Source organism: Ceratotherium simum, chromosome 7 (genome assembly GCF_057802395.1).
Source record: "Ceratotherium simum simum isolate JZ-2026a chromosome 7, ASM5780239v1, whole genome shotgun sequence".
NCBI classification, from domain to species: Eukaryota; Metazoa; Chordata; class Mammalia; order Perissodactyla; family Rhinocerotidae; genus Ceratotherium; species Ceratotherium simum.
Window position 1 is genome coordinate 13,206,778 of NC_141906.1, and position 19,640 is coordinate 13,226,417.

Below are 19,640 nucleotides of genomic sequence, written 5' to 3' on the forward strand. Positions count from 1 at the left end.
ACTCTTCCTTCTTCTTCTTCTTACTGGGACCCTTCTGGTTCTTCAAGAGATGTATTGAAATGATGAAGTTGGAACTGCAACAAGGCACTCACTCAAGCAAGGGCTCTCTGCTGCTGGGACCCAGGGAAAACATGTCTCTTAAGAAAAATATAAGATACAGAAAAGTTAAACAGTTAATCTTCCCTCAAGACACAGTGTTCTCTCAAAGCTTCTTCCTTCTTTTCTGAAGGCACACTCAGTTCCGGACCAGGAGCTAGGAAACCAACCCTGAGATAAATCGTTTTCCCCTCCCCTTTTAATCTTGTGAAAGAGCTGCCAATTCTAGAAATTCCTCCTTTGATCAGAAGATAAAGCAGAACAATGCTGTAGAACTAAGCGGATTCCTAAGGGACATTCTTCTAGGGTGTGTACAGCCTGCCTGGAAGTGTGTGTATGGGGGGGCAGGGGAGGGGGAGCTGGTGGAAAGCTAGGAGTAGGAAGGGTGAGTGGACAGAGTTGGCAGCCACAGACACGAGGCATAATCATACAGTTGCTTCTAGACTTCTCCATAGGATAGCAACTCCACCCAGTCTCCTCATCTCCTGGGAGGTATAGGCATGTTTATTACAGTGATTAGAGGGCTTCATGCACTTCACATCCTCCAAAAAAAAAGAAAAAAAATCAGACAGATTCCTTTCCCATTATTTGTCCGAGGTAAGTTTCTACTTCTCTTACAGTCTTCTTACAATTGCAAAAAAGATTTTTTTTAACTTGAGAATTGTAGTCCAAATCAGTCTACCACACTAGACTGTGAACATCTGGAAGGAGCAGACCCCCTTCTCTTACCGTTTAAGGGACAATCTGTTGTAAAACGCTATAGATTGGAATCGGAAATGAGTTTGACTCGCGCCCTCAGCTTTGCCATCTGTAAATGGGGATAATTTTCCTATCTGCTTAACATGGTTATGTAATTTTTCAATCTAACAATTAAGGGTTAAACGCTTTACAAGCATAATGTCATTCAATTCTCATGAGGAAGATATTATTATGGAGATTGTATGTGAAGATATTTTGTAATGTAGAAAAAGAGCCGTCTGGCTGTGAGTTATTACTGGGCTATCTTCCTTATCTGGCTGTTGTGAGGATTACATGAGACATTGATGTGAAGGCGCTTTACACAATCCACGCGATGGGTTACTAATTACACACCCCACAGCACCTGATCCACCATGAGGACTCGGTAAATGCTGGTTACAGTGAACGATTTTATGTCTTGCCTGTTCCTTTCAGTCTTCCAATCACAAACGAATCTCGGCGCGGCCTGGAGCCAAGACAGCGAATCTGGGAGCCGCAGCCCGGATGGAGGCAAGCGCGGCGTCCCTGGAGAGGGCACGGGAACAATAGAGTACTTGGGTAGTTGGCGGGGGTCCGACGCCTGGCCGGAAAGGTGGCCGGCTGGTGTCCCGGATGCCCCCCCGCCCCTGGTCTGGGGCTGCACAAAGAGACATCCAGAGCCCACTCGGCATTTCCCAGTTGGGAGCAAGACCCTAGCCCCCACTACCCGGGCTCAAGCCTCACGGGACTCGCCCAAGCTCCGCCCACTACTTCAGGTAGGCCGTCTACGCCAGCCAATCCGCAAGAAGCCTAGGCGCGGCAGGCGGTGCTTCCCCGGCCGGAAGTGACGTGCTGTGCTTGGCTGGCCGCGGAGTCCGCCGAAGCTCTCCGCTGCGGCTGAGGCGGCTGGGGGGGAAATGGCTCGGACCGTGGCGGCTGTGGCGGCTCGGGTTGTGGTGGAGGCAGAGGCTCAGGCAGCGTGAGGTGAGGAGCGCTGGTGTGGCGGGGGCCGGTACCTGGGTCCCTGCTCTGCAAGGGCGGCGAGGGGCCCCGGGGATCCTGGGATGGGAGGGTCCCTTGCCGTGGCGCCCAGTCCCGCGGGTGCCCGCCTCTGACCCTCCATCCCGTACCCTTGGCGCTGCCCCAGCTCAACTCACCTCCCTCCGGGCCTTGCTGCCACCCAGGCCGTTGCTGACTGCCGCACCGAAGGTGCGAGGGGCCCGCGCCCCCACTAGGCCCCTCTCGTCGGGGTGGGGGTCGTCTGGGAGTTAGTTTTGTCCCAAAGGGGGAGGGGAGGCCACCCGCTTGTCTGTGAGGACTGGGCCGGAGCTGCAGTGGCCGGTCCTATTCTCTTGTCGAATTGTTAGGTTCTGGAGAGTGTGTGTGTGTTGCACTTCTCAATTATTCCTCCTCCCACCCCCCCGCCTTTTTCACCTCCTTGTCCCATCTCCGGCTTTGGGGGCTAATGATCCTTTTTCTTTTCTCTTCCCCCTGTTGCCTTTTTGCCGCGAATCCACTTGCTTCGGGAAGACAGCATTATTTCAGTGTGTATTTAGCGCATCATCTTTCTGGGAGGGCGGTCAGATTGAAAATATTTGCTTAACTCTTCCTGAGTGACGGCGGAACAATAAATAATTGAAGGAAAAAGCACATACTTATTTTCCTCCCTAAATGGTTTGGCTTTAAAAACGAGATTCTCCAGCTGTGGAATTTATTTTTTGTGGGGGGAGCAAGGGTTGAGGAGGGAAATGAGGAAGGAGAAAAGTGAGGAGGAACGTCTGGAGATAAAGGATGTAGAAGAGAGAGCCTGTGGTAGTTCTTTCCCTGTATTAGCCTGAGAGAAGTTGAGGTTGTAATGATATTTTTATTTTGAACAATGGGTGTTGAATTTGGTGTGAAGGGAAGAGGCCTTCTTCTTTGAACAAGATTAAAGAGGTAACCTAAAGTCTTTCCAGGTGGGGGTCAGGCAGAAAAACTCTGTTGGGAAAATTGTTTAATATATTGGAGCATCAAAACCACAGATTAGAAGAGATACAGAAAAAAGAAAGCTATTCTTGGAAGAGTGTTGAAGATACAGTATAAAGAGAAGGCTGTGCTGAGGTCCCGGAACGCTTATTCCGGGAGCACTGATTCCAGGAGAGACTTTGTACCTTTGTCCTTGGCTGGTGGTGAAGTCTCCACAGGGGACTCTGCTTAGCAGCTCTGCCATAGGTGGGGTTGGTGCTCTTATTCACGGTAGCAAACTAGACTGAAGTGCGTTAGTTGAGGTCTGTATGGTTGAAGGTAACTGCTTGATTAATATTAAGACAGTCTTTGAGTACTGAAAAGCGTTATGACTGAATGAGAATAGAGAGATTTTATTATTTAATCAAACGTAATTCAAAAGTGATTTTATATAGGTGCAAAGCACATATAGAACTTCTTCCACAAGTAATTTGGCCTAAATTAATAGACTCTACAGCAATTTTTTTCTTATGAAAATCTCTGTTGCTATTTGTGTTTTGCATGCATATTGCTTGCAGTTTTTCTTGGCAAGCAATATATTTTAATATTTTCATCTATAGGTTTCACAACTTTTTCTGTTTTATGGAATATAAAAGTTGGCATGCTTGCATTTAGGAATTTTAGAAACTATAACTTTATGTAATTAGCTGTATGTTAAGCATGTGATTCTTTGTTTCTCCCTTCTGCCATGAATGGTTCTAAAGTTTTCAATTAATTGAATATTGCTGCATCAGTTCCCATGTCCAGGAATCTTTTTATAATTTAGCACAGTGTTTTTGCACTTAGTAAGCACAATCAGTAAGTGAATTTATGCCTAACGAGAGTGTTGAATTCCCCCAGAGCTCAGTTCTTCTTATCAGAGCATCAGACCCAAGTTTTCAGAGCAGCATTGCAAAGCACTTTTTTTAATGCTTTGTAACTTGTGTTGCTTTGATAACAAATTATCCATTTTATTATATTTGCTATATTTCAAAAAGAATTTAAGGCAGGTAAATGATAAAAGTGAGTGTTTTAGTGCAGTGCATTCATAGGATATGTGATTTGATTTGTTCGTTGTACCTGAGTAGGGCTAAAAATCAGCCCTCTGAAAGATCTTGTTTTTAGGGGGCCTGCAAGGGTGCCTGCACTATAGTTGTTCCAGGAACAGAAAAAATGAATGAGACAGTCAGTGCTTGTCCTCAAGAAGGTCTCTGTTCTGTCTGGAGAGACAGTCACACAAATCATAACACTGTGGTTATAAGGGCAGTGGTAGATCCGAAGTACTGAAAAGGATGTGATTACCTGGGCTGGGAGATGGAGAGGGCATGAGTGCATCTGATGAGGAAGATGATGCTTTAGTTGAGTCTTAAAGGATGAATTCCGTCTATTAATAAGGGTAGGATAAAGGTGATCAGGTTCTAGACCCTGCTGTGATACTACCAAGCAGTGAGATATTAAGCAAGATGCTTAATACTTCTGGCATCCATTTATTTATTCGAGGGTTGACTACATCTCAATCGGTGCCGTCCAGTAGAAATATTAAATGAGAGCCACATATATAAGATACTTAACATTTTTTTGGTGAGTTTTTGACATCTGATGTGCATTTTATGCCTACAACACATCTCACTTCGGACTGGCCACATTTCAAGCACTCAGTAGCTGCATGTGGTTAGTAGCTACCATAGTAGACACTGCAGGTCTAAAGTATGAAAATTCTGCTTTTCCATTGTGGATTCCTAACTTGAAAATGAAAAGCAATTCCTATGAGAAATGTGTTACTAATTACAGTTTAGAATTATTTTGATAGTATTCATACATGATGCTCTTTTGATTGGAATTATGGTCATAACTTGAAAATGGATATCTTTCAGGTTATTCATAGGGTAATGGTCGGGACTAGAAGAAACTGTCTTCCCTGTCTCTGTGATGGAGTCACATTTTTGATATCTTTATTTTGTGCATTTATGTATGCTTCATATCTCTCCTTTTCTCTGTAACCTTTTATAACGTGATAGATTCAAAACACAATGGGAGAGGGCACATGGACATTTTAGGCAGTTAAAAAGTAGATTTATACAATTTAAACTATTTTTTGGATTTCTTAAAATTTTAGATTCAGCTATTTAGGTGCAAAAGAGCATGGGATTTTTAAACACTCTTGATTTTAATAGATTTGAAGGTAATAATTATTGGCTTAGCAGCAAGTATTTATCTTTTAACCTTGAGAATGCATTAAGATACTATATAATTAACATCCCTACTGTTAAACATGTGGCTTTCTGTTAGTCTTATAGTACAAAAAGTTATTGATATGAACAAATGGTGTGCAATGTTGATTCACTTACTTAGCTGTGCGTTGAGTTTGGTTTGAAAAAAAACCATGAAAGGCTTATTTTAGACAAGATAACTATGACTAACAATGATAAAGTAAATAATATTCTTAGATTTGTATTGATTGATGATTATAGCTTAACTAATGCTTCCCCCATCCCCGTTATTCTCTGTGAAGTAAGAGAATACTCTTGGGCAAGAAAGAAGAATACTCTTGGGCAAGTATTTTTCTCATTTTCTTGAAGAGGAAAATGAGGCCCCATAAGGTTGTGACTTGTTCAGCATAATACATTAGAGGCATTCCTTGCACTTACAGTGTCTTACAATGCTAAGCCTAGTGTTCTTTTCATGGCCTCTGTTCCTGTGGTACTTGATTTAGATAAATAGCACTTACCAGATTTGGAATGTGAAGAATGGATACTTCCTGCCTTTAGGGAGTTTATATTTCAACTGCTATACATATAGCCAACTAGTATACATATAGCATAAAGTACTTTAGCTATAAAAAAAAATTGTTAATGGGAAAGAAAAGATGTAAAGGATAGTATAGTTACATTTAAAATTGATGAGTGTTAATTAGGCAAGTTTTTTGATTTTTGAGTGAAGAGTTTAGATCTTAAATTGTTACTGTAGGATGAAGAAGGTGATGAGGTGTTAAGGGCAGAGTTAATTCAACGCACAGGGAACAACTTGGGGAAAACTTAGGTAAGAGAAAATAAAGTGCGAGTTTAAGGAAGGATTTGCAAGTCTTATTTCAAAAGATAAGGACAGGACAGAGGAGAAGTAAGAGATGGGAACAGACATCTGCAATAAAGAATTTAGAGGCCAGTGCTCAGAACTTTTATATTATTTGGATGATTCAGGAAGTCTTAGCACAGGCTGTGAACTCGTGGCTTGAGTAGTGTGGAAGACATGGTTAAGAGGGCTGAAGGAGAGATTGGTGACTATAGATTAGCAGCAGAGTAATGCTGGTTCCTGTTGTAAAGTGAGTAGGGATTTGATAAGGAATTTGATTATGGGAAGAGAAAAGAATGGGCAGTGGTAAGAAAAGAAAATTGCTTAAAAATTTACAGTATGGGAAATCTTAATTGAAACAGGCCATTTTTTAAAAAAAAAGTGTTTTCCTATAAGAACAGAAATTGGCAGTTTACCTTCAGAAAATACCAGTAGAAGCAGGAGGACATTAAGTATTAAAGTTCTACTGTGAAATGAGAGGAAAAAAGTAAAGATAAAATCCTCTTTCAAGATAAAAGCATGGGGAAAATGAGAGGAGACAATAGAGGGAAATCAACGCAGGTACGTACTTTCTGGTGAGGTGGGGAAAGAACATGGATGTTGATGGGAGAGATAGACACACTTAGGAAAATGTCTAATTAGGGAACAGGAAAACACTTTTTCAAATGTTTTATTTGCAGTTTGGGGAATTGTGCGAAGCATGTATTTTTTTTTTTTTTAAAGGTTTTATTTATTTATTTTTTTCCCCCCAAAGCCCCAGTAGATAGTTGTATGTCATAGTTGCATATCCTTCTAGTTGCTGTATGTGGGACGCGGCCTCAGCATGGCTGGAGAAGCGGTGCGTCCGTGCGCGCCCAGGATCCAAACCCGGGCCGCCAGCAGTGGAGCGCGAGCACTTAACCGCTAAGCCACGGGGCCGGCCCCGAAGCATGTATTTTATTCCCCCAAAGTTAAGCTGTGAAGGAGACCTAATTATACCTATAAATAAAACCATAGTGCTATGAATAGCGATAATCAAATTGATTTATTGTCACTTTATATGTGTTCATAATGAACTTGTAACTGTTCTGACTGCTCTTTTTAGTTTAGTGTGTAAATGCTTTTTAGATTACAGTGCTGAGTTGAGAGAAGGTGCTCTTTGGCTCCAGAGAATATAGCCTGGTTTCATCTGACTAGATCTCATAATGGAATTCATACTGGAATTCTGTCTGTATTGAAGTGCATGACATAGCACTATAACTGTTTAGGTTTTTTTTTAATCAGATTTATTGAGATATAATTTACTTATAGTAAAATTCATCTGTTTTAGGTGTACAGCTCTATAAATTCTGAGAAATAGCAACAACATGTAACTGCCACCACCACAGTTAAGATAAAGAATATTTCCGTCACTCCAAAAAGAGTCCCTATGCCCCTTTGTAAGTAATCCCTTCTACTCACCCTCTAATCTCTGGCAACAACTGATTTTTTTTTTTTTTATTCATATAGTTTTGCCTTCCCAGAATGTCATATAAATTGGCATCTACAGTATATACAGCCTTTTGAATATGGCTTCTTTCACTTAGCATAATGCTTTTGAGATTCAGTAAGTTGCCTTTTTATTTTTTTATTTTTATTTTATTTTTTTTTTGATGAGGAGGTCAGCCCGGTGCTAACATCTTCCAATCCTCCTCTTTTTCTGCTGAGGGAGACCGGCCCTGGGCTAACATCCGTGCCCATCTTCCTCCATTTTATATGGGACGCCGCCACAGCATGGCTTGCCAAGCAGTGCGTTGGTGCGCCCCCGGGATCCGAACCGGCGAACCCCGGGCTGCCACAGTGGAGCGCGCGCACTTAACTGCTTGCGCCACAGGGCCGGCCCCCAAGTTGCCTTTTTAAAAAACAACAACAGTAGCTAATTTTTAGAACAGTTTTAGATTACAGAAAAATTGTTAAGATAGTACAGAGAATTCTCATAAACCCTGGACCTGGTTTCCCCTATTATTTTTTTTATGTATGTAAACTATTTATATTTGCTAATTGTCAAAAATGCAAGACTCTAGAATTAAATTTTTTGAGGATGGGAAATTGTGTGAAGGTTTCTGTCAAGATGATGACTTTATAATGACTTTTATTGTAAGTTATATATAACAAAATGTCATTTTAACCATTTTTAAGTGTACAATTCAGTGACATTAATTATATTTACAATGTTGTGCAATGATTACCACTATCTGTTTCCAAAATTTTTCATCCCCTCAAATGGAAACTCTGTACTTGTTACGCGGTAACTACCCATTCCCCCTCTTCCCAGCCCCTGGTAACTGCTAATCTACTCTCTGTCTCTATGAATTTACCTATTCTAGATATTTCATATAAGTGGAATCATGCAATATGTGTCCTTTTGTGTCTGGATTTTTTAACCTTGCATAATATTTTCATACATATTGTAGCATGTATTCAGAACTTTATTCCTTTTGTGGCTGAATAATATTCCATTGTATGTAATATACCACATTTTGTATATCCATTTATTGATGGACACTTGAGTTGTTGCTACCTTTTAGCTATTGTGAAAAATGCTGCTGTGAGCATTTTTGTACAGATGTCTAAATTCCTGTTTTTAGTTCTTTTGGGTATATATCTAGGAGTAGAATTGCTGGGTCATATTCTGTGTTTAATTTTTTGAGGAAACACCAAAGTGTTTTCCAAAGTGGCTGTACCATTTTACATTCCCATCAGCAAAGGATCAGGATTCTAATTTCTCCACATCTTTGTTAACACTTGTTATTTTCTGTTTTTTTAATTATAGCCATTCTAGTAGGTATGAAGTGATATCTCATTGTGGTTTTGATTTGCATTTCCCTAATGACTAATGATGGTGAGCATTTTTTTGTGTGTGCTTATTGGCAATAAGCTGCCTTTTTTTTTGTGAGGAAGATCAACCTTGAGCTAACAGCTGCCAATCCTCCTCTTTTTACTGAAGAAGACTGGCCCTGGGCTAACATCCATGCCCATCTTCCTCTACTTTATATGGGACGCCGCCACAGCATGGCTTGACAAGCGGTGCATTGGTGCGCGCCCAGGATCCGAACCCCAGGCCGCCGCAGTGAAGCATGCGCACTTAACTGCTACGCCACCGGGCCGGCCCTAAGCTGCCTTTTTTAATGGTAGGAACATACTGATGGTTGTCCCAATAATTGGACAGATGTAATGCATGTATTTTTTAATGCTTTTTATATACCAGGCATTATATATATTCTTTTATTAAACCCGTACAACACTGTGATACATGATCTGTGGTTTACAGATGAGAAAGCTTAAACAAAGGGAGATTAAGTAGCTTGCTTAAGGTTACACTGTTAGTAAGAGGGAAGTCTGGTATTTGAGCTCTAGTCTTGCTACTACATCATTTTCTTCTCTTTGTTATCACTGTTGTTCTATAAAACTAGGCATTTCATGCAGTTGGTGTCATGTGAAAACAAGATTTTTTTAGCCGTAGAAATCGATGGAGTTTGGGGAAAAATTCCAGAAGTATTCATGTCAGTTTTTCATTATTATTATTCCCTATTTGGGGGTTCTCAGTTGCAACTCAGTTTTTTTTCCTGCCTTAATCCATGTTGGAAATGGAGGCATATACCATAACATTTAGCACAAAACCTTACTGTTATTTGTTGTATTGGAATTGGGGTAATGTCAGTATGTTTAATGATTCATGTTAAATGAATGAACCATAAAGTAGTCCAAAGGTCCGTAATCATCTCCTCAAAGCAGTACTACTGTTGGGATTGTGAGTTAGATTGAAAACTACTTTGTCAGTAAAATGCCTTTCAATGGAACCTCTTGCTGTGACTGTATCCTCCCTCTTCCTTGTCCCCCTCCCAAATACATACAGTGATACACATATGCAGATATAGAAAGTTGTTCTGGATGAATGCCTTTGTTGTGAATCTCTTATGTGTAGAATGTTGCTCCTAAGGACTGAAGGTGGTATAATGACTGCTAGTGCCTTTTAGACTATAGTGTAGCCAATGCTTTTTGTCAAAATGGAATAATTAAGGCCTTTATAATTGCTTGTAGTATTTGGGCAAAGCATAATTCTAAGTATGGTATGGAGGTTAAAGAATTCAGAAGCCAGTCTAGGCTCATCCATCTTTAAACTTGTGAAGAAGCTTGGGAAGGCTCTTCCCTTAGCTTTTCCCATGACTCACTCTTTTCTTACGCCCAGGTTAGGGTTCCAATTTCATCTTTTCCCTGACTGCGCTATTAATAGTATCCCTTCAACTAAATCATTCTCTCTTACATTACTACTCCCCTCCCCATTTCATTTACTGTTTAAACTTATCATTTTTATTTGCTTGTTTAAATCAAACCACTTAACATTTTTTTTTTTTTTTTTAAAGATTTTATTTATTTATTTTTTCCCCCCAAAGCCCCAGCAGATTGTTGTATGTCATAGTTGCACATCCCTCCAGTCGCTGCATGTGGGCCGCGGCCTCAGTGTGGGCGGAGAAGTGGTGCGTCGGTGCGCGCACGGGATCTGAACGCGGGCCACCAGCAGTGGAGCGCGCGCACTTAACCGCTAAGCCACGGGGCCGGCCCCCATTTAACATTTTCATTGCTGTTGTTCTAGTTCAAGTCATTGCTGGTTCTTTTCTAGATTATTTCAATTATCTGTTAATTGGTCTCCCAGTTTCCATTTTTGTTTTTCTTATGTGTATTTTCCACAGAGCAGATAGAGATCTTTAAACAATGTAAATCAGATCACGTGAATGTCTCTGCATAACACACACCTTTGGCTTCCTGTTGTTACACCTAATAATTGAATATACTAGTGTTTTTTCCCCATTGGAGGTATATTAAGTTTAATTATAAAAAGTTCTTATTGATAAATGGAGATTTTAGGATTATTTTTTTGAGAGATTTTTGATTTTGGTTAAGTTTGGTGATTTAACTTACTCTTAATTTTTATCAAAAAATGTTCCCTACAAATCACAGAGTAAAATTGAATTAGGTTGAAATGAGAAAGTTTGATTGTGTCATACCCTAAACCTAGAAATATAGCTGTGCATTTAACATCTAAATTTGCAGAAAAGGATTAAATTCTACAAGTCCCTGATTTCTTTAGGAACAGACTCTCTAGATATTAGATTGATTTGACCCTAACTTGAGTATTAGTAAGAACTGAAGCCATTTCTTTCAAGTAGTCTTTGAATCTACGTTACTCTGTGACCCCATTAGGTTCATTCTCTAGTATATCTTTATCCTGCTTGGGCTTCACTGAACTTCTTAGATTTGTTTGGTTGATGTCTTTCTTCACTTGTAGAAAGTTCTTGGCCATTTTCTCTTCAGATATTTCTTCTGTTTCATTATCTCTGTCCTCTCTTGGGACTCCAATTACATATATGTTAGACCATTTGAAATTGTCCCACAGAACTCAGGCATGCTGTTTTACCTCTCCTCCCTCTTTTTTTTCTCTGTTTTAGTTTGGATATTTTCTATTGACTTGTCTTCAAGTTTACCAATCTTTTCTTCTGCTGTTGAGTCCATCTAATTAATTCTTTATTTCTGATTTTTCTTTTCTAATATTTCTTTTTGATTCTTTTTTGTAATTTGTATCATTCTGCTGAAATTCCCTCCCTCTTCATGCATATCGTTCATCTTTTCTGCTAGATCATTTAGTATTTTCTCATAATTGTTTTAAAGTTCCTGTTTGGTAATTCCAGCATTCGGGCCGTCTCTGTGTCTGCTTATTTATTTATTTTTTTTTGTGAGGAAGATCAGCTCTGAGCTAACATCCATGCCAATCCTCCTCTTTTTGCTGAGGAAGACTGGCCCTGGGCTAACATCCGTGCCCATCTTCCTCTACTTTATGTGGGATGCCACCACAGCATGGCTTGACACGCGGCGCATTGGTGCGCCCCTGGGATCCGAACCCCCGGCCGCCAGCAGTGGAGTGCGCGCACTTAACTGCTAAGCCGCGGGGCAGACCCCTGTGTCTCCTTATTTTGACTGTTTCCTTGACCATGGGTCACATTTTCATGCTTATTTGTCTCATAATCTTTGATCATTTGCCAGACAATATAGATAAAACAATAGAGCCTGAAGTTTACTTTTTACTTAATATTTATCTTCAGAATGCCCTTTATTCTGTCAGGCCATTTAATTGAGAAAGTCTGTAAGTGAGATGGGTCTGTGCTTTGTTGCAGCTTTAATTGGATTCCATTCACCACTGGGTTGAAATACTTTAGAGCGGAATCATGACTTTCTCTTTAGCAGGGTTTGAGATCTGAGCACTAACTTGATTCCAGCGATTTGTTTGACAGCCTAGCTGCTGGCTTTTTAGGTTGCTGGGAAGTTTCTTTCTTCTCTAGTCTTACCTCCTAACTTTCCGTGTCTCAGGCAATCTCTGCTTTGCTGCCCTTACCCAGCCTCTAGAGGGCAGCTGTCTTACATTCTGTAAAGGCCTGAAATCGTCGGAGGACTTTTTCTCAGCTCTCGTAACCCATCCCCAGCCATTGGTAGCTGAAAGTTTGGAGTGCCTCAGATGAATTTCTCCCTGCTCAGCTGCCCAGCCCTCCTTTGTAGGGTGGCTGCCTTGTACTTTTGGGGAGGCCCGTATACTTCAAGGGTGATCTCTTTCAGCTCTTCTGCCCTGTCTCCAGCTTTCAGTGTGCTATCTGTGCATTTAGTGAACAGCTATGGGGAAGAGTTGGAGGGTGGGTACAGACTTGTTCCATGCTTGGGGCTTATAATTCTTATTCCAGCACTTTAGACCACTCAGCCTTACCTCCACCACTCCTCAGAATTCTAATCTGTCATGCTAGCCTATTTGTGGCTAGTAAAAGTCTGACTTGTTTTTCCTTAGCTCTGTCTACAGTGCATTCGTCCTCCTGCTGCCAGTCTTCTTGTCTCTTTTTTTTCCCCAAAGCCCCAGTATGTAGTTGTATATTCTAGTTGTAAGTCCTTCTAGTTCTTCTACGTCAGCTGCCGCAACAGCGTGGCTACTGACAGATGAGAGGTGTGGTTCCCTGCCTGGGAACCAAACCCAGGCCACCGAAGCGGAGTGCACTAGACTTGAACCGTTAGGCCCTCAGGGCTGGCTCTTAAAAGTATTATTTTTTACTTATTTAGCTTGTTTTTCTTTTCTTTTCTTTCTTTTTTTTTTGTAAGGAAGATTAGCCCTGAGCTAGCATCCGATGCCAATTCTCCTCCTTTTGCTGAGGAAGATTGGCCCTGGGCCAAGATCCATGCCCATCCTCCTCCATTCTACATGAGATGCCGCCACAGCATGGCCCGACAAGCCGTGTGTCGGTGCTCGCCTGTGCCTGGGATCTGAACCTGCGAACCCTGGGCTGCTGCATCGGAGCGTGAGCACCCAACTGCTGCGCGCCACTGGGCCGGCCCCTTAGCTTGTTTTTCTTTTTTGGGGTGACAGTGACAGTATCTTGTCACTTTGTATATCCTAATAAGAAGAGAAAATTCCTCTATTACATAATTGTCAACTTTGTTTTAAGATAGCGAAGCCTGCAAATGCTGAAATATTTAAAACTCTGCCTAAGTTTAGATAGTGGAAAGTCAGTCTGCTTTCCATATTGGCTCCTTCCCAGTCCTCCATTTTCAGTTGTTGACTTAAGTAGTTCCTTACCATGATCACCTCAGTCTCCTAAGGTGTCTCTTCCTTTCCAAGTCAGACCCTTCCATCTATGCTTCTGATTCTCTCTTATTCAACTAATATCCCCAATATCTGAGCTAGTCTTTATATCCTATCTCTTGTGCCTTTCAGTCTTTGTCCCCTGGATCCTTCTCTTCAACCTACCACATGTTGAAGGCCTTTCCCATTTTAAACACCTCCTACCAACATCTACGGATCTCTCCTAGTTCCTTTACTGTCAAAGAATTTAAAGAATAATTTGTGCTTGTTACTTGTAATTCCTTTTTCAGTTTTCCACCCTTCTCTGAATTGTCCTCTTTGAAAATCACTAATGAGGGTCCGTGGAAGAGGGGAAATGAGGAGTGACTGCTGATGGGTGAAGGGTTTCTTTTTGGAGTGATGACAATGTTCTGAAATTTGGTAATGGTGATTGTTGCACTACTCTGAATATACTAAAAATAACTGAATTGTATGCTTTAAATGGGTGAATTTTATAATTGTATCTCAATAAAGCTATGCTGAAAATAATCACAAATGAGCTCTTAGATCTAGAGTGTTTTTTCCACTCCTCATCTTGTGTCACCTCTCTGTAGTTTCTGACACTACTGATCACTTCCTTCTTAGGACAATCTATTCACTTATGTCTCTGATACCAGTCTTCACACCTATCTGTTATTTTCCTCTGACCTTTTGTTGCCTTAACTTTTGTTAAGTGTTAGTGGCCCTCATGATTTCCTCCTTGTCTCTTTTTCTCTCTTCTCTCTACACATTCTCCCAGGGCAATCTAAACTATTTTCATGACTTCATGTCTTTAGTTTTGCGTAGATAACACTCAAAGATTCATCTCTAGCAAAATTATTCTGTTGAGCCCAAGACCAGTATTTCTAATCAACAAGCAGATATGAACTATATTTCCCACGAGTACTTCAAAATAGTAGTGTGTTTTGGTCTGACTAAAAAGGACCATGTGACTCTGAAGAACTGTTCTGAGAATACATACACATGATTTTCTTCCCTCAGAGAAAGAAATTAATGGTTTATTATTTGGCATGTTTGAGATGACTCCCAGATAATTTAAATGAAAATGAATGCAACAAGAGTGGATTAAAAATCTGTTGTACCTTTTAGGTTAAAATAGTCATTTTGAGTGTGATATTTTTGTGTACTCTTAAGTGTCTTACAGAATACCAGAGACACTCTATAGGGAAGAATTGCTTCCTAATCTGGTCCATATTAGATATAATTTCATATATTTGTATAACCAATACTTGAATTGCTTGTTCCAGGACTGTTCTAGATGCTGGATATACAGGAGTGAACCCAAGAGATAAATCCCAGCTTCATGAAATTTACAGTCTAGAGGGAAAAGATTGACAATAAAATAAATAAGTAAAATATATGGTATACTGGATGTTACTAACTGCTAAGGAGAAAATAAGTAAGGTGCATAGGCAGTGGAGTTAGAGAAAGGTGCGGGTTTAACTAGGTTATCGGAGAAGACTTTACGCAAATGTCACCTTTTCAGTGAAGACTTGAAGGAGGCGACAGAGTGAGCCGTTCAGCTGTCCAGGGGAAGGACAGTCCAGTTAGAGTGAATTGAAGAGCAAAGGCTCTGAGTGAGAAGCATAATGTATTCAGGCAACAACCAGGAGGCCAGTGTGATAGTAGCAGAGAGGAGAGTTATAGGAGAGAGTAATAGGTGGACCAAATTTTAGAGTGCCTGCTGGACTGTTGTAAAGATTTTACCTTTTCTCTGAGTGAGATAGGAGCTGTTGAAAGTTCTGAGCAGAGGGGTGAGAAGATCTAGGTTTTTCACTGTCTGGCTGCTGTGTTGAGAATAGTCTGAAGGTGGGGGATGGAGGGGTGGCAGAGACAGATTGAGAGGCTATGTCAGTAATCCCGGCAAGAGATGATGGTTGGTTGGTCTAGGATGGTAGCAGGAATATAGTGAAGAAATGCTCAGATTCAGAAATATTTGAAGGTAGAGCCTGTAAGATTTTCCATACATATCTATAACTATCTCGCAGAGCCACCACCAAACCTTGCTGCCTTCCTGACAAGCTATAATGGAATTAGCGTTTTCTAATTTAATTCAAATAAGAGTAAAATAAATTTACTGGATATACATATAATGGGAAGAATGTGCAATCATCTCTCTCACTGATAGGACAATCTTACTATTCATTTTTAAATGTTTACTTGTATTTTAAAATGCACTGAATATTTTTTACATAAATTGATCTTATGTGCAATGCCCATTAAGTGATTCACAGATGGTAAAAATTTGAGAAACCATATTTTATAGCTTGTTGTTTTCTTTTGCAGTCTTACCCTTTCCCTATATCCCTTAGTGAGTAAAGGCAGTGTCTTTAATTTAGCGTGTAGATTGGCAAATGAAAGGGACAGTGTAGCTCTTATTTGTATTTTTCTTTTTTTTAATTTTGGTGAGGAGGATTAGCCCTGAGCTAACATCTGTTGCCAATCCTCCTCTTTTTGCTGAGGAAGATTGGCCCTGAGCTAACATCTGTGCCCATCTTCCTCTATTTTATGTGGGATGCCTGCCACATCATGGCTTAATGAGCGGCGCGCAGGTCTGCACCCAGGATCTGAACCTGTGGTCCCCGGGCCACCGGAGCGAAGTTCGAACTTAACCACTATGCCACCAGCCCGGCCCTGTCTCATTTCTGTTATTTTTCTGGCATCGCTAAAAAGTTGAACTTCTTGTGTTCACATAATTTGCTGTATGTGGGTAAAAAAACCCCACATACTGTTTATAATGCAGGTGTTCTTTGTTATTTTCACACACCATGTATAACGTAGATATGAAAATGTGGTGTTTAAAATATGTGGGAAGTGGATTCTTTTTTATTGTGAAATAACACGCAGAAAAGTGCATAAAGCATATATGATTATTTAACAAATAATTGTAAAATAAACTTATTTACCCAGTCGCTAGGTTAGGAACTGGAACATTGCTGGTATTCCAGCGGTCCCCTATGTGCTTCTCCCTGATTATAAATTTCTCCCTCCTTCCCTAAGTAACCACTGTCCTAACTTTTGGTAATCTTTTCCTTTTCTTCCCAGTTTTACCATTAGGTGAGCATTCTTCATATAGTTTTCATGTTTTTGAACTTTATTCGAATGGAATCATTGTATGTATTTTTGTTTCTCCATTTGCTTAACATTATGTTTCTAAGTTTCATCCATTTTTTTTTATTGCTCTAGTTCATTGGTGTTGCTGTATAGAATTCCATTGAATTAACTGTGATATAATAAATATTTGGTCTCTGTCCCCAGTTCCTGTCAGTTCCTAAAACCCTTGTAATCTCCAGAGTGATAAGAGTCTTTGGCATGCAAATAAGATGATCCCTAGATAGCTTCAGAATAGGGGCTGGTCGCAGAACGACCAAGGCAGTGGTTAGTGGTTTGGAACTTTCAGTCCCACCCCTAGACCTCTGAGGAGGAGAGAGGAGCTGGAGATTGAACTAATCAGCAACGGCCAATGATTTAATCAACCATGCCTATTTAATTAAATCTCCGTAAAAACTCCTAAGTGACGGAGTTTGGGGTTTGGGGAGCATCCAGGTTAGTGAACACATTGAGGTGCTGGGAAGGTGGCACTTCCCGAGAGGCCATGGAACTTTCCCACATTCCCCCACCCCCAACCTTGCCCTATGCATCTCTTCCATTGGCTGTTCCTGGATCATATCTTCTGTAATAAACTGGTAATATTAAGTAAGCTGTTTTCCTGTGTTCTGTGAACTGTTCCAGCAAATTATCAAACCTGAGGGGGTATTGTGGAAACCCTTGATTTACACCCAAGTTGAACAGAAGTGTCGGTAATCTGAGGAGCTCAGTACTTGCGAATGGCATCTAAAGTCTGGGCAGTCTTGTGGGGCTGAGCCTGTAAACCTGTGGAGTCTGACATTTACTCTGCGTAGTTAGTGAATTGAGTTGTAGGACACCCAGTTGGTGTCTGGAGAGTAGGAGAACTGGTTGTTGGTGTGGGAAAACCCCCACACATTTGGTGTCAGAAGTGTTATGAGTAGAAACAGACCATGAACATATTATAGTTTATCCGTGTTTGAATTAGTGAAGATTTGGATTATTTTCTATTTGGGGGTATGGGAATGTTATTTGAAGGTTCTTATGCACATATTTGGTGCACATATGCATGAATTTCTCTAGGGTATATGGTATACTGGAGTGTCATTGCTGGGCCATAGAGGAAGGGTATCTTCAACTTTCCTGTATAATCTGTATTTTCTGAAACAAGTGTACCAATTTACATTCATCTCAGCATTTCATATCTTTCATATCACTTAGTATCATAAGATTTTAAATTTTTTCTCAGCGTTATATGTGTATGGTGATATCTCACTGTGGTTTTAATATGCATTTCCCTGATTACTAATAAGATTTAGCCTTTTTTCATATATTTATTGGCCATTGGATTTCTCTTTTGTTAAGTTCATGTCTTTGCCCATTTTTCTTTTAAATTGTCTTTCTTTTTAGTTTGTAGGAGTTATTTATCCAGGATTTGAGTTTTTTGCTTATGTGTTAAAAATACCTTCCTTTCTGTGGCTTGTTTTTATCATTCACTTTGTTTTTTTGTGTGTGTGTGTGAGGAAGATGGGCCCTGAGCTAACATCTGCCAATCCTCCTCTTTTTTTGCTGAGGAAGACTGGCCCTGGGCTAGTCCATGCCCATCTTCCTCTACTTTATATGGGACGCTGCCACAGCATGTCTTGACAAGCGGTGTGTCAGTGCGTGCCTGGAATCCGAACCGGCGAACCCTGGGCCGCTGCAGCGGAGCGTGTGCACTTAACCGCTTGCGCCACCAGGCCTCCCTGTTGTCTTTTGATGAATAAAAGTTCTGGATTTTACTATAGTCAAATTTGTTAACCTTTTCCTTTATGGTTAGTGCTTTCTATGTCTTGTTTAAGAAATTCTTCCTTCTCTGATTTCTAAAAACTTTATAGTTTTTCCTTTCACAGTTAGATGTTTGGTTTGCTTTCAGTTGATTTTTGCTTAAGGAGTGAAGTAGGAGTCCATTTCATTTTCCCTCCATTTGTTCTAGCACTATTTATTGAAAAGACAGTTCTTTCCCCATGCTCTGATGTGCCACTTTTGTCTTAAATCAGGTGTCTATGTAGGTGTGTGTTTGTTTCTGGGCTCTTAGCCTATTCTTTAGATTTATCTCTTCCTGCATAACTTAAGTAAAGTTAGCTTTATAATAAGTCTATGTTGGTTAGAGCAAGTCTTCCCAACTTGTTCTTTTTGAAGAGGATCTTGGCTATTTTGATCCTTGTGGTTACCGTATAAATTTTAGAATCACCTTGTCAAATTTTACTTTTAAAGTCTGTTTGAATTTTGATTGGGATTGCATTGAACCTTTATGGTTTCAGGAGAGGTGGTATCTTTATGAAATTAAGTCTTCAAATTTGTAAACGTGGAATAATATTCCTTACATTCAGATAGTCCTAGTATTTGTCAGTAAAGTTTTATAATTTCCCCTACAACCTTTAGTTACATGTATTATTAGTTAGTTGGTGGGTTTCGTGTGTGTGTGTGTGTGTGTGTGATTGTAAATATTACCTTTCTGAAAATTGCTTTTTCTAACCATTTGTTGTAGGTATATAGAAATACAATTGATTTTTGTATATTTGTATCAGATCCAGCAACCTTGCTAAACTCTGGCATATAATTCTATTAATTATCTGCAGGTTTGGTTTTTTTTTTTTTTTTTTTGGAGGGGAAGATTGGCCCTGAGCTAACATCTGTTGCCAATCTTCCTCTTTCTCTTTTTTTCTCCCCAAAGCCCCAGTACATAGTTGTATATCATAGTTGTGGAGTTGTAGCTCTTCTATGTGGGACGCTGCCTCAGCATGGCTTGATGAGCGGTCAGTAGGTCCACGCCCAGGATCCGGGCCGCTGAAGCGGAGTGCGTGAACTTAACTGCTGTGCCACCAAGCCAGTGCCCTTTATCTGCATATTCTTTGGATTTTTTTTACCTTATCTGTAAATAATATTTTGTTTCTTTGTATTTAATCCTAGCTTTTATTCTTTTTTCTTGCCTTTCTATGCTATCTAGTGGTCTATAAAATGTTGAACAGAAGTGGTGGTGGGCATTCTGGTTATT

The 19,640-nt window shown here is 40.3% G+C and overlaps 1 protein-coding gene across 3 annotated transcripts in view; it reads left to right on the forward strand.

The window, feature by feature from the left end:
* Positions 1 to 1,654: 1,654 nt before the first annotated feature.
* Positions 1,655 to 19,640, forward strand: part of PIK3C2A (phosphatidylinositol-4-phosphate 3-kinase catalytic subunit type 2 alpha) — a 106,105-nt gene continuing 88,119 nt past the window's right edge. For all 3 annotated transcript variants that reach the window (XM_004418476.3, XM_087433150.1, XM_087433151.1), the window contains exon 1: positions 1,655 to 1,797. The gene's annotated coding sequence lies outside the window, so the exon portion shown is untranslated. The remainder of the gene's footprint in view (positions 1,798 to 19,640) is intronic.